An 18,381-nucleotide genomic window follows, 5' to 3' on the forward strand; every position below is an offset into this window, starting at 1 on the left:
ATCTCACGACTTCTATTTACATGAACTCTTAATCCTGAGAGAATAATGGACCTGATCATGAAGTGTAGGTTGCTTTGATATATCAGGAGTGAGATCTAAAGTAACGGTCAAAATCTCAATATGTTGGGAAATCACATTTAGTGTTAATGGAACATATATTCTCAAGATGGAATTCATAGTCTCTTAACGGAGATACAAAATATTCCCTTAAGATAAGTTTAATGGGTTTGTTATTCAGAGAGTTAAGCCTAACCACTTTGGTAAGAAGTTACTAAAGTATATATTTATGAAATTAAATTTCATAAATATATGATGAATAACTTTAAAGGATTAAACCGGGTATTCAAGGATAAGATGTAGTAATTTACAAAGTGGCAGTCTATATTCATGACTTTGTATTACTACGAATATTTTATGAAGGGGTTGCATGTACAATAAAGTCTTGGGATATAATTATTAATAAGGCCTAGAGTGCAATTATATTTATATAGTGGTATTAAATATAATTAATGATAACTTTGGACTTGTCAAGAGTTGACAGAAAAGCCCAAGGCTCATTGGAGCTAGTGTCTTATTGGTCCCTTTTGGTCCCACTCCAAGCCATACACTAAAGCCCAATTGGAAAGGCCCAATAGGCCAACCCAATTAGATAATCAGTTTGTTATAACGGGAGAAACATACATAATTTTTTATAAGAGAAAAAGAAAAAGAGAGACATCATTGTGAAATGGTGTGTATGTGTGAGTGAAGCCACTCGATTATTCTCCCTTGGAAACTGATTGAAAGACCACACTTCTTGAGCGTAAAGTGGAATTGAAGTGAAGATTAAAAGTGTTCCCATGTACTTCTAATCTTTTGTTTTGAATTTCACCACACCAAGGTACGCTATCTTATTCTTAAATTCTGAAATTTATATAGTGCATGTTATCAATAATGAATGAAATAGATTCATGTTTGTTTGTTTCGCTGTGTGTTTTGTATGAGATACAAAACCGAATTTTCCAACAATTGGTATCAGAGTCAAGTTTTCATATCATGATTGTATAGCATGTGATTGAGTTTTAGAATTTAGGAAAACCATCATCTTTGTGTAGACATGGTTTGATTATCATGGTTTTATGAATTTACATTATTAGCGTTGGAATTTATATGCCATGATTCATATATGGAATAAGATTGATTTCGTATCTCATAATATGATATTAATCTATATATGTGATTGTTATCATTCGGTTATTTTCATAAGCCACAATAGTTGTTGAATGATGCCGACAAGATCATGTTGATGGTGTCGTGTCTTTATAGTTGCTTGGACATGGTTATTGGAGCCATGCAATAAGACAATTATATATATATATATATATATATATATATATATATATATGATTGTGCTGTGTCTTATCGATGCCAAGGATACAGTTATTGAAATTCAATAACTGTTATGTGCGTTATAATTGATTGCACCGCTTGGTCTTTATTGTATGGCTTGCATATTTTGCATGTTAGAAAATTCAATTTTAAAAGTTTATACGGATTGGATGCCACATGCATGTGAAGGATGTTATTGCACTTGGCTTGGAATGGGAAGCCTTGATGGCCAACTTGCATGCATTAATATAAAGGATTCAACTTGCATGTATAATCCGTATATAGGTTTACATAAAATAATAATATATAATGTAATAATTATATATTACATATATTAATCCTTATATTATATTATATATAATACAATATGAATTTTTAAATGTAATATGAGTTTATATTACATTACATATATTTATATATATATATTAATCCTAGGATTATGAAATTTATTCCTAATGAGATTAGGATTATGTTTTCAAAGCGTCTAGCATTCTTATGGTTCTTGATCTTAAAAACCTTTAATTTAAAATATCTAGTGGGAGAAAGATACAAGGGTTGGATCTCACGGCCTCCATTGTTGGTTCATAGTAGTGTGAAATATATACTTTGTCTTCACTTCGAGCTTAGCATTCCATGCGAAGAGTATTTATTTCATGGTCCTACAAGATTGAATTTCCTGGTTTATAGTGGTTTGATGAAACACCTTGTCTTAGCCTTGAGTTTTGCATTCCATGCGGATGGTGTTTTTATCATGGTACTACAAAATAAGCCTATTAAAGGGATGAAATGTGGCTATACATGATTCTAGACAATGGTATACACTAGACTAAGTATTATAGTATCCTCTATGACTAGATCCAACTGTGTTGACTGGAAAAGAGATTTGGACATTGTTCTTATAGCTGAAGAGCATAAATTTGTGCTTACTCAACCATGTCCTAGATTTCCTTCATTAGATGCTCCTCTTGAGGAAAAACAGCTATATGATCATTGGCAGAAATCTAATGAGATGGCCAAGTGCTATATCCTAGCATCTATCTCAAATGTTCTACAGCCTCAAATGAAGGATGTAGAACTAGCTTCAGACATAATGCTAAGTCTGAAGGAGATGTTTGGTGAGCAAGGCCGTTCTGCAAGGTAAGAAACCATGAGGCAAATTTATAATACCAAAATGGCTGAAGGTAGTTTAGTGAGGGAGCATTGTCTTAGTATGATCTCTAATCTGTAAACATTGGAAGTTTTAGGTGCCGATATTGATGGAGAATCCCAAGTGGATATGATACTCTAGTCACTACCGGAATCATTCAAGGAATTCAAACTCAATTATAATATGAACAAAAAGATTTATTCATTGTCTGAATTAATGAATGAGTTGGTAGCGGCAGAAGGCATCCTTGGTATTTCTAGTGTTGAAGCCAATATGGGTGAAGCTTCTACTTCTCAACCGAAGTCGAAAGGCAACAGTAAGAAGAAGAAGGATTTCACTAAGAAATATGGTAAACAAATTGCCTTAGGGGTTGCCGACAAAGGAAAGAAAATCAAAGGAAAGTGTTTCCATTATGGTGAGAAAGAACATTGGAAGAGAAATTGTCCAAAATTCAAGGCTGCCAATAATAAGAGTATGATAAGTTTATTCCTCCTTAAAATATGTCTAGTACAAAATCTCACAAATTCTTAGTGTGTGGATTCAGGTTGTACTAATCATATCTGCAATTCTTTGCAGGGGTTCTAGGAGACCAGAAAGTTGAATGAAAGGGAATTGTTTCTTACCTTAGCAGATGGGAGTAGGATTCCGGTTGTAGCTGTTGGAGTTGTTAATTTATGCTTTGAGTCTAGGATTTTAATATTGGAAGACTGTCTTTATGTACTTAATGTTCGTAGGAATTTAATTTCTTCAACTTATTTAGGTAAACATGGATATTGTGTTATCCTTAAAGACAATGTTGTAATAAAGAAGGGTAAAGTGTTAATCTGTTCTAGCAATATTATGGATGGTCTTTATATTTCAACTCCTGGTAAGCATGAATTACATAATTCTAAATTAGATAATAACTCTCATGTAAAATCATTAAAGAGAAAGTTTCCTTCTACAAGTGAAGCATATCTTTGGCACTTGCGTTTAGGTCATATTAATTCAAACAGAATTCAAAAACTTATCAAAGATGGACTCTTAGGGCCCATGGACTTTGATGGTTTTCCAATTCGCAAATCTTGTTTGGAAGGTAAAATGACCAAACGACCTTTTAATGCAAAAGGTAGAAGAGCCCAAGACTTGCTAGAACTAGTACATTCAGATGTATGTGGTCTTATGTCAATCAAAGCAAGAGGTGGCTATGAGTATTTCATTACTTTCACTGATGATTACTCTAGATTTGCTTATGTGTACCTAATGAAATGGAAGTCCGAAACCTTTGAAAAGTTCAAAGAGTTTAGGGCTGAAGTTGAAAATCAATTGGGTAGACACATAAAGGCCATTTGATCTGATCGAGGTGGTGAAAATAAGATTATATCCCACTTGACTGCACTTGGAACTCCACAACAAAATGGTGTAGCAAAAAGAAGGAATAGGACTCTTTTAGATATGGTTAGGTCCATGTTGAGTTATTCGACTCTACCAATTTCCTTTTGGGGATATGCCTTAAATACTGTAAATCTTCTGAATTTAGTACCTTTGAAGTCTATTCCTAAAACACCTGTAAAGTTGTGGAATGGGCGTAAGCCTAATATGAGACATCTCCATATTTGGGGTTGTCCAGCATATGTGTTAAAAGGAAAGTCTGACAAGTTACAGTCCAAAACAGAAGTGGTATTTTTTGTAGGGTATCCAAAAGGAACTGTTGAAGGTTTATTCTATAGTCATAAGAATAACAAAGTGTTTGTTAGCACAAATGCCAAATTCTTGGAAAATGACTATATGAATGACTATACTCCTAGAAGTAAAGTTGTATTGGCTGAAATGAAAGAACCTGTAGTTGAACAACCAATGGATGAAACTAGGGATGATGTGGTTGTATTAGATACACCACAAGATACTACTCAAGAGATATCTAGTACACAGGTGCCTTGCCATAGTGGGAGAATTGTTCGGCCTCCTATAAGATTTATAGGTTTGGGAGAAACTTATGAAGCTATCCCAGAAGAGGCTGAATCGGATCCCTACACTTATAAAGAGGCAATGAATGATATAGATGCACATCATTGGGTCCAAGCTATGAAATCTGAATTAGATTCTATGTATTCCAATCAAGTATAGGATCTTGTAGAGGCGCCCAATGGCATTAAACCTGTTGGTTGCAAATGGGTTTACAAGAGGAAGAGAGGGATAGATGGAAAGGTTGAAACCTTTAAAGCAAAGCTAGTGGCGAAAGGGTATACTCAAAAAGAAGGTATTGATTATGAAGAAACCTTTTCACTAGTAGCAATGCTTAAATCTATCAGAATCCTCTTATCCATTGTTGCTCATTATGATTATGAGATTTGGCAAATGGATGCCAAGATTGCATTTCTCAATGACAATCTTGAAGAGAAAATCTATATGATGCAACCGGAAGGTTTCATAGCAAAGAACCAAAAGCATATGGTATGCAAGTTGAAAATGTCCATTTATGGATTTAAGCAAGCATCTAGGTCATGGAACATCAGATTTGATCAAGCAATCAAGTCATTTGGTTTTGAACAAAATCTTGATGAACCATGTGTGTACAAAAGATATCGAAACAAAGTAGTAATGTTCCTAGTGCTTTATGTTGATGATATTCTACTCATTGGAAATGATGTAGGGGTAATGTCATCGGTTAAAGTTTGGTTGTCAAGCCAATTTGATATGAAGGACTTGGGTGAGGCTAACTTTCTTCTAGGGATTAAGCTTTGGCGAGATCGCAAGAATAAGATGTTAGGCTTATCACAAGCTGGATATATAGATAAGGTTCTAGAACGGTTTAGCATGCAAAACTCCAAGAAATGTTTGCTTCCTTTTAGACATGGAGTTCCTCTGTCTAACAACCAAAGGCCTAAGACTCAAGAGGAAGAAAATATGATGAGACAAGTTCCTTATACTTCTGTAGTGGGAAGTCTCATGTATGCCATGCTTTGTACTAGACCAGATATCTATTATTTAGTTGGCATGGTAAGCCAATATCATTCAAATCCAGGACCAAAACATTGGCAAGCGGTAAAGCATATTCTCAAGTATCTACGAAGAACGAGAAATTATATGCTTATTTACCATAGTGAGGATTTGATTCCCATTGGCTATACAGATTCAGACTTTCAATCAGATTTAGATTTCAGAAAATCCACTTCAGGATGTGTTTTCACCTTGGGAGGTGGAGCCATAACTGGAGGAGTGTTAAGCAATCTTGTATTGTAGACTCCACCATGGAAGCTGAATATGTTGCTACTTGTGAGGCGGTAAAGGAGGCTGTTTGGCTCAAGAAATTCCTTTCTGATCATGGTGTTATGAGAATGGAACAAGTTCCTATCACATTATTTTGCGACAATAGTAAAGCGGTTGCACAATCCAAATATCCAAGAAATCACAAGAAAGGAAAACACCTTCAGAGGAAGTACCACATCATTCGAGACATTGTTGCTCGTGAAGATGTTGTGGTAGCAAAGATTGAAAGTGCAAATAATCTAGCAGATCCCTTTACCAAAGTCTTGCCTCAAAGGACTTTCGAGCCACATTTGGAGGGAATGGGAGTTAGATTATTGCACAATAGTCTTTAGAGCAAATGGGAGATTGTTAGGATATATGCTCTTAAATCCTATTGTATGATGCTATATATGACTTAATGTTGGGTTTAATAAAATTGTTTTTTTATTATCTAAAATAATGGTAACATGAATATTGGGACATTATCATATAGTCCATGAGATGCATAGTATGTGATTTATGTGAAAAGTCACAAAAGATATAAATCACAAGTTCTCTGTAAACTCAAAATTGTAGCTCGTAGTCGGTGATGAAATTGGGCATTTCATCTGAGAAGACTATAACATATCAATTAAGATGATTTGTCTTGATCATGTAAGTGGAGACTTCTAGTTGATATGTTAATATGTTTTAACAGTTAAGACATATTAGACTGAACCGCTGTGAGATTTATTATTCTTCTAACGATTGTCAAATGAATAATAAATCTCACGACTTCTATTTGCATGAACTCTTAATCCTGAGAGAATAATGGAACTAATCATAAGGTGTAGGTTGCTTTGATATATCAGGAGTGAGATCTAAAGTGACGGTCAAAACCTCAGTATGTTGGGCAACCACATTTAGTGTTGATAGAACATATATTCTCAAGATGGAATTCATAGTCTCTTGATGGAAATATAAAATATTCCATTGAGATAAGTTTAATAGGTTCAGTTATTCAGAGAGTTAGGTCTAACCATTTTAGTAAGAAATTACTAAAATATATATTTATGAAATTGGATTTCATAAATATATGATGAATAACTTAAAAGATTAAATGGGGTACTCAAGGATAAAGGTGTAGTAATTTCAAAGTAGCAGTCTACATTCATGACTTTGTATTACAATGAATATTTTATGAAGGGGTTGCATGTATAATAAAGTCTTGGGATATGATTTATTAAAAAGGCCTAGAGTGCAATTATATTTATATAATGGTATTAAATATAATTAATGGTAACTTTGAACTTGACAAAAGTTGACAGAAAAGCCCAAGGCTTATTGGAGCTAGTGTCTTATTGGTCCCTTTTGGTCCCACTCCAAGCCACACACTAAAGCCCAATTGGAAAAACCCAATAGGCCAGCCCAATTAGATAATTAGTTAGTTATAAAGTGAGAAAACATACAGAATTTTTATTAGAAAAAGAGAGTCATCATTGTGAAATGGTGTGTATGTGCAAGTGAAGCCACTCAATTATTCTTCTTTGGATGAATTGGTAATGGTGGAAGACATCCTTGGTACTTCAAGTATTGAAGCCAATGTTGGTGAAGCTTCTACTTCTCAACCTAAGTTGAAAGGCAGGGGTAGGAAGTAGGAAGAAGAAGAAGGTAAAGAAGGACTTCCCTAAGCAAGAGGATAAACAAGTTGCCTTGGGAGTTGTCAATAAGGGAAAGAAGCCCAAACGAAAGTGTTTCCATTGTGGTGAGAAAGGACATTGGAAGAGGAATTGTCCAAGTTTTAAAGCTGCCAGGAATAAGGGTACGAAAAGTTCTTTTCTTCTTGAAATATGTTTGGTACAGAATCCCACAGATTCTTGGTGTGTGGATTCAGGTTGTACTAATCATATCTGCATTTCTTTGCAGTGGTTCCAAGAGACCAAAAAGCTGAATAAAGGAGAATTGTTTCTTACCTTAGCGGATGGGAGTAGAGTTCCAGTTGTATCTATTGGAGTATTTAATTTATGTTTTAGTTCAAGATTTTTAATGTTGGAAGACTGTCTGTATGTACCTAATGTTCATAGGAATTTGATTTCTGCAACTTAGGTAAACATGGGTATTGTATTATCCTGAAGGACAATGTTGTAATAAAGAAAGATAAAATGTTTATCTATTCTGGCAATATTGTGGATGGTCTTTATATTTTAACTCATGATAAGCATGAATTATACAAGTCTGAATTAGATAGTAACTCTCATGTAAAATCATTAAAGAGAAAGTTTCCTTCTAGTGATGCATATCGTTTGCACTTGCATTTAGATCATACTAATTCAAATATAATTCAAAGACTGATCAAAGATGGACTTTTAAAGCCTATGGACTTTGATGAATTTCCAGTTTGTGAATCTTGTTTGGAAGGTAAAATGACCAAGCGACCTTTTAATGCAAAAGGTAGAAGAGCCCAAGAGTTGCTTGAATTAGTTCATACGGATGTTTATGGCCCTATGTCAACCCAAGAAAAAGGAGGTTATGAGTACTTCATCACTTTCACAGATGATTACTCAAGATATGGTTATGTGTACCTAATGAAATGAAAGTTCGAAGCCTTTGAAAAGTTCAAAGAGTTTAGGGCTGAAGTTAAGAATCAATTCGGCAAACGCATGAAGGCCATTCGATCTGATCGAGGTGGCGAATACCTTCGTAGGGATTTTAAGGATTACCTAATTCAGAATGGGATTATATCCCAATTAACTACACCTAGAACTCCTCAACTAAATGGTGTAGTGGAGAGAAGGAATAGGACTCTTTTCGAAATGGTTAGGTCCATGATGAGTTATTCAACTTTACCGATTTCCTTTTAGGGATACGCACTAAAAACTACTATGCATATTTTGAATTTGGTTCCATCAAAATCTGTTCATAACACACCCAAGGAATTGTGGAGTGGGCGTAAGCCTAGTATGAAATATCTCCACATTTAGGGATGTCCAGCATATGTGTTGAAAGGGAGGTCTGATAAGTTGGAAGCTAAAACAGAAGTATGCATGTTTTTAGGGTATTCAAAGGAAACCAAGGGTTATTTATTCTATAATCATAAGGATAACAAAGTGTTTGCTAGCACTCATGCCAAATTCTTGGAGGATGATTATGTGAATAATTTTAATCCTAAAAGTAAAGTTGTCTTGGCTGAAATAGAAGAACCTGTAGTTGAACAACCAATGGATGAGACTAGAGATGATGTGGTTGTATTAGATACACCACAAGATACTACTCATGAGATGTCTAGTACACAGGTGCCTTGTCGTAGTGGGAGAATTGTTCGGCCTCCTGTGAGATTTATAGGTTTGGGAGAAACTTATGAAGCTATCTCAGAAGAGGCTGAATCGAATCCCTACACTTATTAGGAGGCAATGAATGATATAGATGAACATCATTGGGTTCAAGCTATGAAATTTGAATTAGATTCGATGTATTCCAATCAAGTTTGGGATATGGTAGAGGCGCCTAACGGCATTAAACCTATTGGTTGCAAATGGGTGTACAAGAGGAAGAAAGGGATAGATGGAAAGGTTGAAACCTTTAAAGCAAGACTAGTGGTGAAAGGATATACACAAAAAGAAGGCATTGACTATGATGAAACTTTTTCGCCAGTAGCCTTGCTTAAATCTATCAGAATTCTTTTATCCATTACTGCTCATTACAATTATGAGATTTGGCAAATGGATGTCAAGACTACATTTCTTAATGAAAATCTTGAAGAAGAAATCTACATGTTGCAACCGGAAGGTTTCATAGCAAAGAACCAAGAGCATATAGTATGCAAATTGAAAAGGTCCATTTATGGACTTAACCAAGCATCTAGGTCATGGAACATTAGATTTGATCAGGCAATCAAATCATTTGGTTTTGAACAAAACCTTGATGAACCATGTGTGTACAAGAGACATCATAACAAACTAGTAGTGTTCCTAGTGCTTTACGTAGATGATATTCTACTTATTGGAAATGATGTAGGGGTAATGTCATCGGTTAAAGTTTGGTTGTCAAGCCAATTTTATATGAAAGACTTGGGCAAAGCTAACTATATTCTAGGGATCAAGCTTTGGCGAGATTGAAAGAATAGGATGTTAGGTTTGTCACAAGCTGGATATATAGATAAGGTTCTAGAACGATTTAGCATGCAAAACTCCAAGAAAGGATTACTTCCTTTTAGACATGGAGTTCCTCTGTCTGATGACCAAAGGCCTAAGACTCAAGAGGAAGAAAACATGATGAGACAAGTTTCTTATGCTTCTACGGTAGGAAGTCTCATGTATGCCATGCTTTGTACTAGACCGGATATTTGTTATTCAGTTGGCATGGTCAGCCGATATCAATCAAATTCAAGACCTAAGCATTGGCAAGCTATAAAGCATATTCTCAAGTATCTATGGAGAACGAGAGATTATATGCTTGTTTACCATTGTGAGGATTTGAATCCCATTGGCTATACAAATTCAGATTTTCAATCGGATCTAGATTTCAGAAAATCCACGTCGGGATGTGTTTTCACCTTGGGAGGTGTAGTCATAAGTTGGAGGAGTGCTAAGCAATCTTGTATTGCTGACTCCACCATGGAAACTGAATATGTTGCTGCTTATAAGGCGACAAAGGAGGCTATTTGGCTTAAGAAATTCCTTTCTGATCTTGGTGTTGTGAGAATTGAGCAAGTTCCTCTTACATTGTTCAGCTTTTAAAGGGCATTTCGTGGGTCATTTGTTTTAAACGTCTCCCATCCTCTCTCAAACCCCTGTTTTAATGTTTCTACATCAAAACCCAACTAAATTCAAGTGCTTTTAATTCCATTAACATCTCTAAGGTAATCTTTAACTCATTTCATTGATTTTGATACTTAGTTTATGTTTTTGGGGGTTTTATGTTCATAGTTGGGATTTTCTCAAATGGGAGTTGGAAAACTTAATTTTTATCAATCTTTTTTATTGGGTTTTGTTTTAAATTTTTATTTGCTTTGGATTTTGGGCCCTTATGGCAAAAATAAAATGTATTTAGGCAAGATTTTCATATGTTCATACATTATTTAACATACATGTGTAGTGTGTGCACTCTAAGTGTTTGATAAAATGCCCAAATGACATTTTCTCATTGTTTTGGACTCCGATGAGTACCAATTTTTGGGGATCACCATAATTATTCATGTTTATCATATTTTTATCATTGGTGGTGTGTTTTATACACTTTTCCCCTTGAGTGCTTATTCATGCATTGGTCATGCATCTTACATGCACACTAGATGCACACTAGATGCACCTTTGCTGCACACACTCTAACACTTAACATGTTTTGCATTCACTCATACTAGTTAAGTCTTTATAGAAATTTTAGCACATATAACATGTTCTTGTGTCTTTGTCATTGTTAGGATTAGTGCCCTTAAATCCTATTGTATGATGCTATGTATGTTATTATATATGTCATTATGTATGACTTAATGTTGTGATTAATAAAGTTGTTTTATTTTATCTAAAATAATGATAACATGAATATTGGGGTATTATTATATAGTCCATGAGATGCATTGTATGTGATTTATGTGATTTAGTCACAAAAGATGTAAATCACAAGTTCCTTGTAAACTCAAAATGTAGTTCGTAGTCATTGATGAAATTGGGCATTTCATCTGTGAAGACTATAACATATCAACTAAGATGATTTATCTTGATCATGGAAATGGAGATTTCTAGTTGGTATGTTGATATGTTTTAAGAGTTAAAACATATTGAACAGGACCGCTGTGAGATTTATTATTCTCCTGACGGTTGTCAAATTAATAATAAACTCACAACTTATATTTGCATGAACTCTTAATTCTGAGAGAATAATTGACTTGATCATGAGGTGTAGGTTGCTTTGATATATTAGAAGTGAGATCTAAAGTAACGGTCAAAACCTCAGTATGTTGGGCAACCGCATTTAGTGTTGATGGAACATATATTCTCAAGATGGAATTCATAGTCTCTTAACGGAGATACAAAATATTCCCTTGAGATAAGTTTAATGGGTTTGTTATTCAGAGAGTTAGGCCTAACCACTTTAGTAAGAAGTTACTAAAGTATATATGTTTATGTAATTGGATTTCATAAATATATGTTGAATAACTTAAAGGATTAAACCGGGTAATCAAGGATAAGATATAGTAATCTACAAAATGATAGTCTACATTCATGACTTTGTATTACTACGAATATTTTATGAAGAGATTGCATGTACAATAAAGTCTTGGGATATAATTTATAAATAAGGCCTAAAGTGCAACTATATTTATATAGTGGCATTAAATATAGTTAATAGTAACTTTGGACTTGTCGAGAGTTGACAGAAAAGCCCAAGGCCCATTGGCGCTAGTGTCTTATTGGTCCCTTTTGGTCTCACTCTAAGTCACACACTTAAGCCCAATTGGAAAGGCCCAAAAGGCCAGCCCAATTAGATAATCAGATAGAAACAAAGGGAGAAACATACAAAATTTTCTGTAGAGAATTGTAAGAACACTATTGCGAAGTGGTGTATGAAGTGTTAATCACTTTGACATTCTCCCTTTGGAACTAATTGAGAGACCACACATCTTGGGCGTTAGTGGAATTGGAGTGAAGATTGAAAGTGTTCCCAAGTGCTTCTAATCTTCAGTTTTGAAATTCACCGCTCCAAGGTACCCTCTCTTGTTCTCGTATTCTAAAACTTATGTAGTACATGTTAACTTTTATGAATGAAGTAGATCCATTGATTTTCCACTACGTATATGCATATTTACATCAGTCATGCCTTGGTCTATATCTTATTCCATCATCCTTAGAAAGTCATGTTTACTTTATGCTTTATAGCATTTTTTTATTTATGTTTTTGTCTTTTATTTGAGCTTCATTTTCTCATTCATCTTGCACCCCTTATGCATCATACCCTTGTTCATATCTTCTTTTCTTTCCCTCCTTCCTCTTCACTCATTTGTCTATTCGTGACAAAAAGGGGGAGTGTATACCGGAGAGTATACCGGTGTGTTTTGCTATTTCTATATGACTCATGTGCACATTCTTAAGGGGAGAAATTTTACCTCATGCACATTCGTAGGGGGAGAAAGCCATAGGGGAGATGCATATACCAAGGGGGAGAAAACAACTTTTATGAGAAAACCTTGTTTTGTCTTTGTTTTACTTTATGCTTGTTTTCTCAATTCTTTATGGTGCTTTGAGTTACTTTTGGTATCTATGCTTTGTTGCTCTTATTGCATCGTGTTTATGTGTTGGAACACTATTGTGCCCTTGTTGGATCTTGTATCCTTAATGCAAATACTTTGGTGTTTTGCATTGGTTGTGTGTTGGATATGCATATATCCTTATGTCTTTGTGCTTTAATGATTGCATGTTCGGATGATCATTTACTTTGCTATATAATCATTTTAGTTATTTCCATATGACTGTCATGTGTTTGATCAAGTTACTCATATGTTTCACATCATGTTTACTTGATCGCATTTTTCTTGTTACGTTATACTTGTCATTTTATCACTTGATTTACCATGAGGGTCTAATGTGTTTTGTGCAAGTGTTTCAGGATACAGGTATATATGTTCCAAGTTCATCACAACTTCTAGATTTAGGTGTGAGTGAGTTTTGCCATTGTTCCCAAACTCACGTTTAAGTTTAGAGTCTGTTATAGGGTGTTTTGTCACAAAATAGCCAAAGGGGGAGATTGTAAAGTTGTGATTTATAACTATGTTTTATGTTGGCTTTATTCCATGACAAAAAGTGTTGTATTTGCTTTATTTTGTTCCTTGTATTTTGTGGGATTTTATTGTATTAGGTTTAGTATTAAGTTAGTGAAGACTCATGCTTAATTGAAGATCAGTGCATTTCGCAACTAGCTCGCGAGAAGTTCACGAGAAGGGTTCGCACGAAAAGGGCATGTGAGAAGCATATGACTGGAAGCTGAAGAGTCGTGTCAGGCTGTCAATTTCGTGAGTGTCTTGCGGGTAAGGCCTTCTCACGAGATACACACAGAACTCTCTGCTTGGAGGATTTTTAAGCGTGACTTTCTTACCCTTCACCCATACTATATATACTCTCATTACCCACAAAAGTATGGGAGACCATTCAGAGAGAAAAACCCTAGATAGGTTTTCAACAACACACACACACCCATCTTTTAGAGAGAGAGCTACTAATCCTTAGTGAGAAATCATCATAACCTCTTCTCCTTCCCTCTCCCATTGTCATACCTTGAGAGGAGATTTGTACCCAAACACAACCCACACCTTTTCAGAGTGTAGAGAGTGTTTTGGAGCTGGGGAAGGTTTGGGGATTTACCAAAAGAGGCTGGTAAGGCTTAGCGGATGCAATCGGGCGTATTGCGGGATCCAGAAAGCTAAAGAAGACATGACTCTGTGAAGTTTGTTGGTAGCAGGAGCTTGGAGTGCTCAAGTACATTGGGTAGGCTAGGCTTGGAGGGTCTTTTGTTATTTGTGTACTCCAACTTTATTCTCTAGTGGATTGATTTACCGCTTGGAGGGCAGCGGAGAAGTTTTTCGTCGAGTTCTTCGGTTTCATTTTCGTTAACACATCGGAGTGTTATCTTGTATTTGCATCTCTCTTCCCTACTCTTTTAGCTTTCATTTTACTGTGGTGATTTAATGAATATGGCTTATAGTAGTAGTATTGTTTGTTCACTCGCATTTACTCTATTTCGCACTTAGTTTGAGTTAGAGTAAAATCAACCAAGCCGTATTTTTTTTCAATTTGGGGTCTAAACAAGCTTTTGTGTTTTAACACAAATTCGAGCTTTCAACTCTGAATAACCAAACCCATTAAACTTATCTTAAGGGAATATTTTATATCTCCGTTAAGAGATTATGAATTCCATCTTGAGAATATATGTTCCATCAACACTAAATGTGGCTGCCTAACATATTGAAGTTTTGACCATTACTTTAGATCTCACTCCTGATGTATCAAAGCAACCTACACCTCATGATCAAGTCCATTATTCTCTCAGGATTAAGAGTTCATGCAAATAGAAGTCGTGAGATTTATTATTCATTTGACAGTCGTTAGGAGAATAATAAATCTCACAGCGGTCCAGTTCAATATGTCTTAACTCTTAAAACATATCAACTAGAAGTCTCCACTTCCATGATCAAGACAAATCATCTTAGTTGATACGTTATAGTCTTCGCAGATGAAATGCCCAATTTCATCACCGACTACGAACTATAAATTCTGAGTTTACAAAGAACTTGTGACTTATATCTTCTGTGACTAAATCACATAAATCTCATACTATACATCTCATGGACTATATGATAATATTTAAATATTCATGTAACCATTATTTTAGATAAAAATAAAACAACTTTATTAATCATAACATTAAGCCATACATAATGTCATACATAGTATCATACAATAGGATTTAAGGGCACACACATCCTAACACTCCCAAATTGCATGAATTGTAGTCTCTGATTCCCTTAAGCATATTGGACATTTGTCATCAGTAATTATTCTTCTCCGTAACAGATTAGCTCTTGTAGGCAAAATTTCAGTACAGGCCCTCCAACCAAAGACTTTAATTTTGTTGGGGATTTTGAGATTCCACAAAGCATGCCAGACCTTCTTACCTGCACTACCAACTGATGATTCTACCCTAGCCTCCCCTTCAATCTTCCTTGCCACCTTGTAAGCCGACCTGACAGAAAAGCTTCCACTTTTATTGTAGCTCTAGATAATAGAACCAGCAACATGTCTTCTGCTAAGCTAAATTATACATATTGCTTCCGCATCATCCCGATGAAAGATTGAATGAATCAGCTCACCTCTCCATACATGTATCTCCAGGTTAATCAACTCTGACACAACCATCTCATCCAATAAATCATGATTAGGATGTAATACCTTATTTGTAGGATAATTAGGGATCCACCTATCTCGTATCACCCTAATTGAGCTCCCATTGCCGACCCTCCAACAATATCCAGCTTGAAGAATAGGTGAAGCAACCACCAAGCTCCTTCAAAAAAAAGAGCATCTAGGTGATTCCTTAGCATCAAGAAAAGATGATCGGGGAAAATACCATGCTTTGAAGCACTTATATAATAAATAATCATTACCTTGAATCATCCTCCAACCTTGTTTAGCCAACATAGCTAAATTAAATGCTCTTAGATATAGTCTTTAAATATTATCAGCTTATTTGTTTTAATTGTTAGGATTAGTGCCATTAAATCCTATTGTATGATGCTATGTGTGATATTATGTATGTTATTATTTATGACATTATGTATGACTTAATGTTGTGTTTAATAAAGTTGTTTTATTATTATCTAAAAATAATAGTAACATGAATATTGGGACATTATCATATAGTCCATGAGATGCATTGTATGTGATTTAGTCACAGAAGATGTAAATCACAAGTTCCTTGTAAACTCAAAATATAGTTCGTAGTCGGTGATGAAAATTGGGCATTTCATCTGCGAAGACTATAACATATCAACTAAGATGATTTGTCTTGATCATGGAAATGGAAATTTCTAGTTGGTATGTTGATATGTTTTAAGAGTTAAAACATATTGAACAGGACTGGTGTGAGATTTATTGTTCTTCTAATGACTGTCAAATGAATAATAAACTCACGACTTATATTTGCATAAACTCTTAATCTTGAGAGAATAATGGACATGATCATGAAGTGTAGGTTGCTTTGATGTATCAGGAGTGAGATCTAGAGTAACGGTCAAAACCTCAGTATGTTGGGCAACCGCATTTAGTGTTGATGGAATATATATTCTCAAGATGGAATTCATAGTCTCTTAACGGAGATACAAAATATTCCCTTGAGATAAGTTTAATGAGATTGTTATTCAGAAAGTTAGGCCTAACCACTTTAGTAAGGAGTTACTAAAGTATATATATATATATATATATATATATATATATATATATATATGGAATTAGATTTCATAAATATATAATGAATAACTTTGAAGGATTAAACCGGGTACTCAAGGATAAGATGTAGTAATTTACAAAGTGGCAGTCTACATTCAAGACTTTGTGTTACTACGAATATTTTATGAAGGGGTTGCATGTACAATAAAGTCTTGGGATATAATTTATTGATAAGGCCTAGAGTGCAACTATATTTATATAGTGGTATTAAATATAGTTAATGGTAACTTTGGACTTGTCAAGAGTTGACAGAAAAGCCCAAGGCCCATTGGAGCTAGTGTCTTCTTGGTCCCTTTTGGACCCACTCCAAGCCACACACTTAAGCCCAATTGGAAAGGCCTAAAAGGTCAGCCCAATTAGAATAATCGGTTAGACACAAAGGGAGAAACATACAGAATTTTCAAAAGAGAATTTTCAAGAACACTATTGTGAAGTGGTGTAAGAAGTGTTAGACACTCCTTGACATTCTACCTTTGGAACTGATTGAGAGACCACACATCTTTGGCGTTAGTGGAATTGGAGTGAAGATTGAAAGTCTTCCCAAGTGATTTTGATCTTCGTTTTGAAATTCACCGCTCCAAGGTACACTCTCTTGTTCTCATATTCTGAAACTTATATAGCACATGTTAACTTTTATGAATGAAGTAGATCCGTTATTTTTTCCACTGCGCACATGTATATTTCCTTCAATTGGTATCAGAGCGGTCTTCATTTCATATCTGTTTAACATGTTTTGAGTTTTAGAATTTTATAGACAATAGTTTCATGTTGTTAGAAATTTGTTTTCTGCATGGTTTTTGAAATTATTGATTGATAAAAACTAATTTTGATGTTATGATGTTGTTTAAATTTTAGTTTAAGTATGTTAAACTGAACTTTAAGGCTATAGCATCAATGTAATTCAGTTTTGATATCAACTTATGTTCATTATGATCGTATGATGGTTGTTTTGTACAAGAAAACGTAGAAAAACTGTCTTAGAAAAATTCTGGAAAATTCAAAATTCGTGACGCTCGATCGATTGAGGATCTGTCGAGAATCTATCGAGCTAACAGAAGATCTCTCGATCGATCAAGAATCTGTCGAGAATCGATCGAGCTTCGTGCAATTGATTCTCAATTAATCGAGAATCTATCGAGGAGCGATCGAGCAGACTGAAGGTTTCTCGATCTATCGAGAATTGATCGAGCTTCGTAGAACTTTTTCTCGATTGATCGAGAATCTGACGAGGATTGATCGAGGACTGTGGAATCAGAATTTTCTAAGTGTTTATATATATATATAGCAAGGCAATGTGTAATTAGTTTATGCATGTTTTAAATTTAAAAACCTTTATCTTAAAACATCTAGTGGGAGAGAGATACAAGGGTTGGATCTCACGGCCTCCATTGACAGTTTATAGTAGTGTGATTAAGCACCTCGCCTTGGCATATATGTCTTGCTCCCTTCTGAGGGTGTTTAATTCATGGTACTACTGGTTAAACTTCTTAATGATGAATAATATGTGTTTTACATTAAGAGCGACCATGCTACCGTGGAGTTACTTAATGACTCACATAGAATTCAGTCAATGGTGTACACTAGACTAAGTTTAATGTTAACCTCCCTTCGGAGCTATGTCATTATTACTTAGAGGCTAAAGGAAAAATGGCATATTATTAGTGT

This window comes from Castanea sativa, chromosome 8, assembly GCF_040712315.1.
Source record: "Castanea sativa cultivar Marrone di Chiusa Pesio chromosome 8, ASM4071231v1".
Classification (NCBI taxonomy): Eukaryota; Viridiplantae; Streptophyta; class Magnoliopsida; order Fagales; family Fagaceae; genus Castanea; species Castanea sativa.